Raw genomic sequence first — 12,187 nt, forward strand, 5'->3', positions numbered from 1 at the left:
TAACCTTTGATCCCCTTACCAATCAAGAACCTATCTATCTCGGTCTTAAATACACTCAATGACCTGGCCTCCACAACCTTCTGTGGCAATGAATTCCATAGATTCACCACCCTCTGGCTAAAGAAGTTTCTCTTCATCTCTGTTCTAAAAGGTCTTCCCTTTACTCTGAGGCTGTGCCCTCGAGTCCTAGTCTCTCCTACTAATGGAAACATCTTCCCCATGTCCACTCTATCCAGGCCTTTCAGTATTCTGTAAGTTTCAATCAGATCCCCCCTCATCCTTCTAAACTCCATCGAGTATAGACCCAGAGTCCTCAAACGTTCCTCATATGTTAAGCCTTTCATTCCTGGGATCATTCTCATGAACCTCCTCTGGACCCTCTCCAGGGCCAGCACATCCTTCCTGAGATATGGGGCCCAAAATTGCTCACAATATTCTAAATGTGGTCTGACCAGAGCCTTATAAAGCCTCATCAGCACATCCCTGCTTTTATATTCTAGTCCTTTCAAAATAAATGCCAACATTGCATTTGCTTTCCTAACTACCAACTCAACCTGCAAGTTAACCTTAAGAGAATCCTGGACTAGGACTCCCAAGTCCCTTTGCACTCCAGATTTCTGAATTCTCTCCCCATTTAGAAAATAGTCAATGCCTCTATTCTTCCTACCAAAGTGCATGACCTCACACTTCCCCACGTTTTATTCCATCTGCCACTTCTTTGCCCATTCTCCTAAACTGTCCAAATCCTTCTGCAGCCTCCCCACCTCCTCAATACTACCTGTCCCTCCACCTATCTTTGTATCATCTGCAAAAAAAAGAGATTCTCCCCAGGATGGTAAAAAAATATAGTGTAGAGCATATTACTGAGTCAGAAAGATCAACGTGTTTTCACTGTCATAGAGTTGGACATTTAAATAAAGCTTATTGGAAATTAAAAACTAAACTAGTGGCATTGGTGAAAGTGGCTGGTGTTTCTCCAGAGGAGGTTGTACCAAAGAGGGAAGCTTGTGAGAAATCAATACCTTCTAATGCATTTACCATGGGTGTAAATAGAGACATGAGGGATTATGAAGGATTTTTATTTGACGGGGAAGTCACTCCCATAAAGAGCCTGAAAGATTGTTATCCTGTGAGATACTGGTTTAGCTCAGTGCTAAATATTTAGACTTTTCTGCGAAAAGCTCACTGAATAAAAATGTATTGGTACGGAGTATTGATGGGGAGTGTGTGACTATCCCATTGTGTAGAGTGAATTTAAACTATGCTTTAGTAAAAGGCTCTGTTATTGTTGGTGTTGTTTCTAAATTACTGATTACAGATATAGATTTTATATTTGGGAATGATTTCGCAAGTGATATTGTTTTTCCACTTACTGAGGCTGTGTTCACAGTTCAGAAGATGTTTCTGAGAGTAAAAAGCCGTTGCCTATTGGTGACCCAGTTAAGCAACAAACTGATATAAATAAGGATACTGATGTACCCACCCGAGTACTGGACAGTGCAGAGTCAGGAAGAGTGCCTGAAGCATTTCAAGATAAAAGTACACCACAGAAGGGACTAAGACCTCAAAGTAACCCTGAAGGGTTAATGACCCCTAACACTGAATTACATGTAGCTGCCAGTGCTGAGGCAGAACAAGATATAGGAGCAGCAGGTTGGGATGGGTAATAAATGCTGGCCCAGCCAGTGAAGCCCACATCCTGTGAATTAATAAAAGAAAAGTTCAGGCAAATGGACAGTTCACAAAAAAATATATTTAAAACCCCAACATGATCGGAATGAAGTAGGTTTTGTGAGCGACGTGGAAGATTCAAAAGCTCGAATAATGATGAAAGTCCAGAATGAAGAAGCTGTCAACATTGCTGGAAAGGAATGAAATAAAACTGGGTCTGAATGGGCACACCTTTAACAAACCTTTGGGATGTTCCCAGGAACAGAAGTGAATGAACCTTCAAGATATCGTTAAGTATAAGGGAACTCGTGGGGAGAAGTTAAAACGTAGAAATAGGTTCATAGCATAAACTACAGTGTTCAGTTCGTAGTTTTTAATATTTTTTTATACAGTAAAGTTTGTTTTTGTTTGAAAATGTGGAATCTTGTGGTGTAATTCTTTCAGTTATCACTGGGTGTTCAAACTTCTCTTTAAATGTTAATGGTCCTGACCGGGATTGTAACAATTGGCACAAACAATATTTCAAAACAAATCCAAGAGGCAAAAATACATTTTTCCTTACTTTATACAAAGCATTATTACATTGTAAGACATCCCTCTTCTCGGATCCCCAGTAATTTCTTAGTTTGAGCGCTTCTTTTCGTGAAACAGTCTGATTATTGATGATGAAAAATTGAACTAATTGTAGTCCCTTCTAAAGCAGGAGGGCTATCGTCCAGCACAGAGGCTAATTTGGGATTTCTCTTATAGGCCATTTGTTAGGGACTATACTCTCCAACCATCTGAAGTGAATTCTTTCCATGAATCGTCCATGTCAGTGCAGTTGTCAACTTGCAGTTTGGCTGATCAGCTAAGATTTTCTGCAGCATTTCATCGATCACAGCATGATTCCTTTCACAGAGTCCATTGCTGAAAGGACTTTATGCTGCGGTGTTCATGACCATAATGTTCATGTTTTCACACACGTCTCTAAACTTGTCATTAGCAAATTTCCCCTCCATTATCAGTCAGAAACTTAGCTGGTGCCCCAGGTCCAATCCCTATCCATTTCTCCATGACTTGGTCTATAATCTCCCTTTTGTCCTTGCCGTGTATTATTGGAGAAAGACTAAATCGGGTTACCATGTCTATAAAGTGTAGAATGAAAATATTTCTGTCTTTGTCCCATCCCTTTAGATCCATGGCAACTACCTGGTTAAAGTCACGTGCCAAGGGAAGGTTTACAATAGGATGTGACAGCGTCCTCCCATACTTTTTACACATTTCACACTTTGCACTTATCTCTTCTATGCGTATACTCTTCATCAACCACCCCTGCATTACTGAGCAGGATTTTTAATCTTTGACAGGAAGGGTGAACAAATTGTCTGTTTAGTTTTAAAATAATTTATTTTTTTTAACTCTGATTCTTATCATTGATACTATTAATCCGTCTCAAACACTCTAATTAGAAACATCAGGTATTGTTAAGGGGAGACGATAATGCCCTGATTGAGCAAACTGCAGATCCACTGACTTTCCAAAAATAATTGCCTTATCTTGCTCCATGTCCAGTTGCATTTGTGCCATTTTCATGGAAGGTTTACTCAACAGTAAGGGTATCTCACTAGAGACTACACCAGTCCTGATAAAATGGCTGACTCCAGCTATTTTGCAAAAATCCCCATTCTTTTTAGTCACTTCAATGTATTGACATCACCAAATCCATACAAGTAGAGCTTTCATACTCCTTAACCTTGTGTCGATCCTCACTATGAGGTGAATCTAGGTAATATCTTCACTAATCTGATCCACATACTGTCGAGGTGCAGCCACTGTCTAACACAGCACAGTTGAATGAGTCTGTGATGAATACAATCATCACTGGATCAAATCTCCTTGTGACTAGTACAATTACTGCAGAGTCATCATCATCATCTTCAGCCTCAGAATTCTCTGTGTCATGTGTCACTTCGAAGACCCTCATTTTCCACTTTGGGCAGTTCATCACATAATGATATTTTGAGTCAGACCTGAAACACCTGTTAATTGTTCCTTGGTCATTCCTGGGGTTCATTCACCTATTATTGCTGTTCCAATGCTGTCTCTTGTTGTGATATCCAGATCTGCGAAAGATGCTTTCACCCTCATTTGAAACCTGTCAAAGTTCTCCTGTGCTTCATTGGCATCCAATAGATCATCTTTCTTATAAATCTCATCAATGAACCCGAATAGAAGATCCAAACCTTCATCAGTATCCAACTGACAGGCATCCAACTCACTAAATACTTTGCTTCTGAATTTACTTTTGTTGGGAAGTGACAATGACAAGACCAGACCTTGTTTCCTGTTTGGTAGGGACGTAACCCGTGTCCACATATCCACTTCATTCTTCCACTGGTCGTGTGGCTCAGACGCCGAGAACATCAGCGGGTAATCAGACCCTGACAATTTCCACTTGCTTTCAGCCATTTCTCACAAAAGCTACTCGGGTTGTAAGCCTCTGTTTAATATTTTATTTTCCTCTAGTTACCAACATTCACCATTAGACAAGCATTCTCTGTTACCATGTTATAATGTTGACAGCCTGAAGGCGAAGGAAGAAACTGGAGCTAATCTTTACTTGGTATAGATTTATTCACTGAGTGAAACATTACAGGCATATACCACCTGACTTGACTCCACTCTATGTCAGTAAGGGTCTCCTTATATATGCTCAAGTAACGATCCAATACATGATGTCCACCCGTATATACTTAACCCCAATTCACACAATCAACAGCCACAGTCAGAGCATCTAAAAGGTCTCTATTGGTGTGACTGTCATGGTGTGTCAGCAGCTCGGATGAACAGGTGAATCCCTTCCCACACTCAGAGCAGGTAAATGGCCTCTCCCTGGTGTGAACCTGCTGGTGTCTCAGCAGGGTGGATCGATCACTGAATCCCTTCCCACACTTAGAGCAGGTGAATGGCTTCTCCCTGGTGTGAACTCGCTGGTGTGTCAGCAGGTAGGATGACCGAGTGAATCCCTTCCCACACTCAGAGCAGGTGAATGGTCTCTCCCCAGTGTGAACTCGCTTGTGCATCAGCAGGGAGGATGAATTACTGAATCCCTTCCCACACTCAGAACAGGTGAATGGCCTCTCCCCAGTGTGAACTCACTGGTGTGATTGCAGGCTGAATAACTGACTGAATCCCTTCCCACAGTCAGGGCAAGTGAATGGTCTCGTCTCAGTGTGAACTCGCTGGTGTGATTGCAGGCTGAATAACTGACTAAATCCCTTCCCACACTCAGGGCAGGTGAATGGCCTCTCCCTGGTGTGAACTCGCTGGTGTGACTGCTGATGAGTTGACCGAGTGAACCCCTTCCCACACTCAGAGCAGGTGAATGGCCTCTCCCTGGTGTGACTGCGCCAATGAATCTCCAATGCAGATGGGTATTTGAATCCCTTCCCACAGTCCCTACATTTCCACAGTTTCTCCATGGTGCGCGTGTCCTTGTGTCTCTCCAGGTTCTACGATCAGTTGAAGCCTCGTCCACACACAGAACACGTGTACAGTCTTCTCTCCGCTGTGAATGGTGATGATTTTCTCAAGCTGCGTAACTGGTTAAAGTTGTTCCCACAGTCAGTCTCTCACTCAGGTGTGTGTGTCTCGGTGCTTTTCCAGTCACACTGATGTTTAAAACCTTTTGAAGCAAACAGAACAGACAAACATTTCTCCTTCCAGATTCAAAGGCTGATCATATTCAGGTCCCGATGAGTCAGGTGAGTCTGTCTGATCTTGACGTGATGTTTGGTTTGAGATTTCTGTCAGCAAATCCTTCCCTTCTAATATCCTGCTAAAGGGGTTTACAAAAGTCAGTACAGGATAGAAACTCAGAACAGACAATTCTAATTTCTGTGGAACATTCTTTCCTCTCTCATTCCCCAAAAGCAGTAAACCTCCATCCCACACACTCTCACTCCATTCTCACTCTGCTGCACCTAAGATACACCCAACATTACTGCACTAAAATTGTGTCTAAAACACGGTACTCAATTACATGATTAGGGATACATCGTGCTGTGGGGATGAACTTTTTTTCAACAGCCAGTGGTGATGTCCTGGAACCCACTGCCTAATAAATTTTTCCAGGTCCAGACGAGAGCATGAAGCACCACCGAAGCAGTCATCGATGTACCGGAGAAAGAGTTGTGGTAGGGGGCCGGAGTAGGACTGGAACAAGGAATGTTCCACATACCCCATAAAGAGACAGGCATAACGGGCCAATGCAGGTACCCACAGCCACACCTTTTATTTGGAGGAAGTGAGAGGAGTTTAAGGAGAAATTGTTCAGTGTGAGAACAAGTTCAGCCAGACGGAGGAGAGTAGTGGTGGATGGGGATTGTTCGGGCCACAGTTCGAGGAAGAAGCGGAGAGCCTTCAGACCATCCCGGTGGGGGATGGAGGTGTAGAGCGATTGGACGTCCATGGTGAAGAAGAGGCGGTTGGAACCCAAGGACCTCACTGCGCAGCAGAGTGATTCCTATTGGCTGATTCAGGCAGGGTTCCATTGTGGACGTCACAATGCGGAAGTTGGACAATGAGCTTCAGACTGAAACTTCCTCCTCTGGGCAACATCTGTGAGGAAATAAATGTTTCCCCCTTTCTATTTCTTTTCTGATTCTGGGGGCAAATTGTTAACTTGCAGGAACCTAAGGGGAAGGAAGGGAGGGTGCAGACTCTGGAAAGGTTGGCCCAGGTCTCTCTCTCTCTCTTTCTTAAGGACATTGACATCCTTTGCTCCCTCGCTTGACACATTTATTTGTCTGGCTAAAAGGGTGGTCTCTTTCCTAATGTTCACAATTAAAGGGGTGGTTTCCCCAGGAGATGGCTGACATTTAAGGAGAGAATTTCAGGGTGATTTACTGTCCTGTATTTTAAGGGATTGCTCCTTATTTTGCCTTTTGCCCTGTATTTCTAGGACAGCCTGTGGGAAACTGATCCCGGGAATCTCCAGGGTGAGTTTGAGTGATTCGAGTGGGATTCCAAGTGAGTGAGTTGGCAAGCAGAGAGATGATGATGTTGTGACTAAGCAAGGTAAGTTGTAAGTTTTAGTCTATTTTAAACCCCACCACCCCTCCCACTATTATTGCCTCAAGACCCCTCCTCCTCACCCCCTCTCATATTGAAACCCAAACCCCCATCCACATTGCTCTCACAGTCACCAGCACCCACTCCCCCACCCATGTCTCCAACCCCACGGCTGAAGTGTCCGTTATTTTATTTTGGAAGACTTCTGCCCCCTGGACAATGTAGTAAGAGAGGACAAAGATATGTCTAATGTTGTCATTGTGGACACTTTAGAAAAATTATGTATAGTTCTGTAATTAAGTTCATTTATTATCCTTTCTAGTCTTGGACGAGAGTACTGCAGGTACTTAATATATTTCCAGTGATAGTCATTATGACACAGAAGGAGTCCATTTGATAACTTGAGTCCAGACTGACTCTCTGTAGAGTGACCCAGGCAGTCCCATTCCCCCTTCTATATCCCCATCCCCCTGCATGTTCCTTTCCTTCAAATGTCAATTCAATTTAATTTTGAAATTATTGATCGTCTCTGGAACCACCACCCTCATAGGCTGTGGCTTCCAGGAGGTCACCACTGGCTGTTGAAATAAAGTTCTTCCCAAGCATCATGTGTCTCTAATCATGTAATAGAGTCCTGTGTATTACACACATTTTTAGTGCAGTACTATTGGGTGTATATGAGGTACAGCAGGTACAATGGAGTGAGAATGATGACTTTAACAGGACATTCGAAGGCTTATATTACCAAATTATCCTGTATGTAAGCTTAACGATGAACAGTCTTCAATTGCCTGTCTCTTTAAGTTCCAATTAGTGTAATGTAGCTTTAAGGAAAATAAAACTGGTGTTAAGGTCAGGAAGGGGTCAGAGCACCAGGTGTTGCAGGACACCCTGTTAAGATATAAGTTATAGTTCACAGTTAGAAGGGACTCCAAGCTGATTGGCTCAATTTGCTGTGGGGAAATGAGGAACATTTTTCCCATTGGTCAAAAATCAGAAATATTTGTTTAAGAAGTTGTTAGTTTTGTTGAACAGCTGCACCAACATGGGTTAAATGTTACAAAGATACCTTCAAAAAGGTCCATTTGGTACCTCGAGTCCATGCCGACTCTCTGTCGAGCGATCCAGTCAGTCCCATTCCCCCTCTAGATCCCCGTATCCCTGCAAATTTATTGCCTCCAAGTGCCCATCCAATTTTCTTTTGAAATCGTTCATCATCTCTGATTGCACCACCTCATAGGCAGCGAGTTCCAGGTCATTCTCACTCGCTGTGTAAAAAAACCTTCTTCCTCACATCCCGTCCACAGCTCTCACTTAAAAACCTTCAACTTGTGTCCCCTCATCCTTGGCGTGAACAGCTTTTCTTTGTCCAGCTGATGTAAACCTGTCATAATCTTGTACACCTCTATCAAATCTTCCCTCAACCTCCTTTGCTCCAAGGACAACAGTCCCAGCCAGAAGAAAGAAACAAGGTATGTTCATGCCTGGAATAAAATGGGAATGTTTACAATTCCACTGGGCAGTGAAGGAATTGGAATAACTCACCTTGGGTGTAGTTGAATGGAATAGATCAATCTGGTATCCATGTAGATTCTAGTGAAAGTTAGGGAAGTGCAGACAAGATGAATAAGTCGATAGCTTTCTTTTGGAAATGTTTATATCATTTGCCTCTGAACCCGTTTTTTAAAAGAAAACCATAGTTGAAATCCTGGCCACTACCTGAAATATCGGGACTGTGCAGTGTGAGATCAGCAAAGCTCCTGAGGCAGACCCCCCGCCACCCACCCACCGCCTGCCACCCCCGCCCCAACCTGCCCCCACCCCTCACCTGCCCCCCACCCCCACCCCCCTTGAACTTTGGATAAGATAAGAAGTCAAAAAATGTCTGTCATGTGACTGGGATACCAGTGTACGTGCAGTTGTGATTTATTAAATGTTAAGCAACTAATAGAAGGAATGGTGAAATACAGAACAAATTTCTCCTCATCTCCGTCTTAAATGGGAGACACATTTTTAAACTGTGTCCTCTATGTCTATTCTCTCCAACAAGGGGAAACAGCCTTTCAGCATCCACCCTTTCAAGTCCCCTCAGGATCTTATAAGTTGCAATAAGATCATCTCTCATTCTTCTGAACTCCAATGGATACAGGCCTAACCTGTCCAACCTTTCCTCAGAGGATAACCCCCTCATTCCAGGAATCAGGCAAGTGAACCTTCTCTGAACTGCTTCGAACGCAATTGTGTAATTTCTTAAGTAAGGAGACCAAAATTGTACACAGTACTCGAAATGTGGTCTCACCAAGGCCCTGTACAACTGCAGGAAAACATCCTTACTTTTATATTCCATTCCCCTTCCAATAAACACCAACATGACATTTGCCTTTCTAATCACTTGCTATACCTGCATATTTTTTGTGGTTCATATACCAGGTCACCCAGATCCCTCCATACCTCAGAGTTCTGCAATCTCTCTCTCTTTAAATAATTTGGTTTTTTTTTAAATTGTTCCTGCCAAAGTGGATAAGTTCACATTTTCCCACATTCGAATCCATCTGCCATTTTTTTTGCTCATTCACTTAACCATCTATATCCCTTTGCTGACTCCTTAAGTCCTCTTCACAAATTATTTTCCTACATACCTGTGTGTCATCAGCAAATTTAGACACCATACATTCGAATCCATCATCCAAGTCATTGATATAGATTGTAAATGGTGGAGGGCCCAGCGCTGATCTCCTGTGGCATCCATTTGTCACATCTTACCAACCCCAAAATGACCCATTTATGCCTACTCTCTGTTTCCTGTTAGCTAACCAATCCTCTACCCATGCTAATATGTTACCGCCTCCACTATGAGTTCTTATTTTGTGGAGTAACTTTTGCAGTGCCATCTTGTGAAATGCCTTCTGGAAATCTAAGTAAACCATATCTACAGGTTCCCCTTTATCCACATTTCTTGTTACTTCCTCAAAGAACTTTGATAAATTAGTGAATCACGATGGATTCCCTGAACCCCATTTTCTAACACTATGCGTCAAAAGAAAAATCAAATCTCACCTCCCCCTCTGGCTCCTTTGCAAATTACCTTAGAGGGACTCATTTTCCGTTCAAGAGCCTGCCAACCCCTCTCACCCACTTCCCCTAAAGTGCATAACTTTAATCAGGAGAAGTCCAGAAAAATCAATGAAACGGAAAATGGTTAAGAAAACATAAATAGCTTGATGATCAAAGACAACCAAAGTTAAAGGATGTAAAAAATGTTCTGGACCCAAATGGTTTCTCTTTGGCTCCTCTGTACCCTGTTCCTGTGACTCCTTGCTTTGGACACCAAACCTCTGGCGTCACGTCACCATCAGCCCCAGTCACCTCCCCCCCCGCCCCAATTGGTTGGAGGCCCATTTCCCAGTCATTCCTTAGCACCTTCCTGTCTCTCTATCAATGTGACGCCCATGGCAGTTTCCCAACTGGGGCGCAGGCCCCGTTATTCTCAACTAAATTCAGCCCTCAGCTCCGTCGCCTGGCTGTCATTGACACGAGCAATAGAGAGACAGAAAGGTGCTGGAGGCTCAAATGGGAAGTTGAAACTTGTGGCTCTAAACCAAATGTTAGGATCTCTGTAAAGACTGCTAATTTCTAAAAAGAAATTCAAATTCCCAGTGAACAAATTAAGGGATCACATGACAAGACTTCAAATTTTATCACTTTTACTGCAGCAAACAAACTAGAAGCAACATTGACAAAACACTACGTTTGTAGGCAAAGTATACGTATACCTTAAACTATAAAACAGAATTCTGCTCTTTTACTTTTGACACAATTAAAAATCTTACTCCATGGTTATATTATACTCTGTTCCTGAAGTTGACACTCAATACTCCCAGAACCAGTCCAAAGTGATTCTTCGCCCCCGAGGGTTTACTTCCATTCTTTTCTTTGCCAAGTCTGGCAATTATTAATGCCAGAACTGACTTTCACCAAGAAGGTTCTCCAGAGGATTCTCCCTCTAACTCAAAGTGAATCTTCCAGCCTTGTTTTAAATCCTCTCAAATTTGGTCTTTTCAATCTGAGTGTGAAGTCCCACCCACATTGCTGCATGGTGAACCATGCAGACTTGTCACCTCTATCTGTTCCCTCCCTCTCTCCATCCTGGCAGACTGATCTGTCTGTGAAATTCAGGGATATCTTTGAAAACCTTCCAATCCAATCATACAATGGCTTCCTAGATACCCTTTCCCTCTCAAAGCCAATTTCCATGGCAACGGGAATCACATGGGCCTTGTATCCAGGTAGACATGTCAATTAGCTATCCTTTAGACTCCCAACTTCATTCTATCTTGAAACTAAATAGACAATTAAAGCATAACCGTTTACAAAATCTGAAATTTTCAACATCTTCCTGGGATTTTGGAGACTCACAGTCCATCCACTGTCAGCAGAGATACTTTTGCCATTTTCTGCAGGTGTGACCACCCTGTACCTTCTTTCCAGTAAAATTACCTGGGGCTCCCTTTCATCTTTAACAGTCAAGACACCGGGTTTGATATCAGCGGAGTTCAGAACAGGTCACATCACCCCCCCTTCATTCCTCCATTTTACCCTAAAGTGAAAACACAGTCTCAAAACAGAACAATCATATAAAACCTCATGTTTGTAACACAACACTTCAACATTAGTCAATAAATATATGTTTTTTATGCTGGAGTTTTTATTATTATATTTAGTAGTTGGATGCTTTTCATGGGTAACTTTCCCTTCCTAACTTTGTATTGTCTATAGTGTGAGCCATGGCTCAGTGGGTAGCACTCTCACTTCTAGGTCAGTAGGTTGTGGGTTCAAATCCCAGTTCAAGGAACCCAAGCACAAAAATCAAAGCCAATTTTCCAAGTGCCAGCACCAAGGCAGCTCTGCACTGTTGGAGGTGCTGTCTTATGGATGAGTTGTTAAACAAAGGGCCCATCTGCCCTCTCAGGGGGATATAAAAAGTGACACAGCCACTATTTCTGCCCCTCCCTCCTTGCCAACTGTAAAGATCAACATGCATCAGTCCTGTCCTGGATGTGATTAACAGCAGCAATAACAGCAGAATCGAACCCCTGGAATCACGTGTGAACTCGCTGGTGTCTCAGCAGATTGGATATCTGAGTGAATCCCTTTCCACACTGAGAGCAGGTGAATGGCCTCTCTCCGGTGTGAACTCGCTGGTGTCTCTGCAGGGTGGTTAACTGAGTGAATCCCTTCCCACATTCAGAGCAGGTGAACGGTCTTTCCCCAGTGTGAATTCGCTGGTGTGTCAGCAGATGGGATGAATCTATGAATCCCTTCCCACACTGAGAGCAGATGTATGGCCTCTCCCCGGTGTGAATTCGCTGGTGTGTTCTCAGGTGGGATGACAGACTGAATCCCTTCCCACACTCAGAGCAGATGTATGGCCTCTCCCTGCTGTGAACTCGCTGGTGTGTAA

General features: G+C 43.1%; 3 protein-coding genes across 4 annotated transcripts in view; 2 read left to right on the forward strand and 1 right to left on the reverse strand.

Moving 5' to 3' along the window:
- Positions 1-12,187, forward strand: part of LOC144697207 (uncharacterized) — a 301,742-nt gene that overhangs the window by 284,027 nt on the left and 5,528 nt on the right. The window lies entirely within an intron of this gene.
- Positions 1-12,187, reverse strand: part of LOC144696975 (uncharacterized) — a 404,367-nt gene that overhangs the window by 194,826 nt on the left and 197,354 nt on the right. The window lies entirely within an intron of this gene.
- Positions 1-12,187, forward strand: part of LOC144697272 (uncharacterized) — a 58,263-nt gene that overhangs the window by 14,984 nt on the left and 31,092 nt on the right. The gene's annotated exons all lie outside the window — the stretch shown is intronic.

The sequence above is a fragment of the Cetorhinus maximus genome, chromosome 23 (assembly GCF_964194155.1).
Source record: "Cetorhinus maximus chromosome 23, sCetMax3.hap1.1, whole genome shotgun sequence".
NCBI classification, from domain to species: domain Eukaryota; kingdom Metazoa; phylum Chordata; class Chondrichthyes; order Lamniformes; family Cetorhinidae; genus Cetorhinus; species Cetorhinus maximus.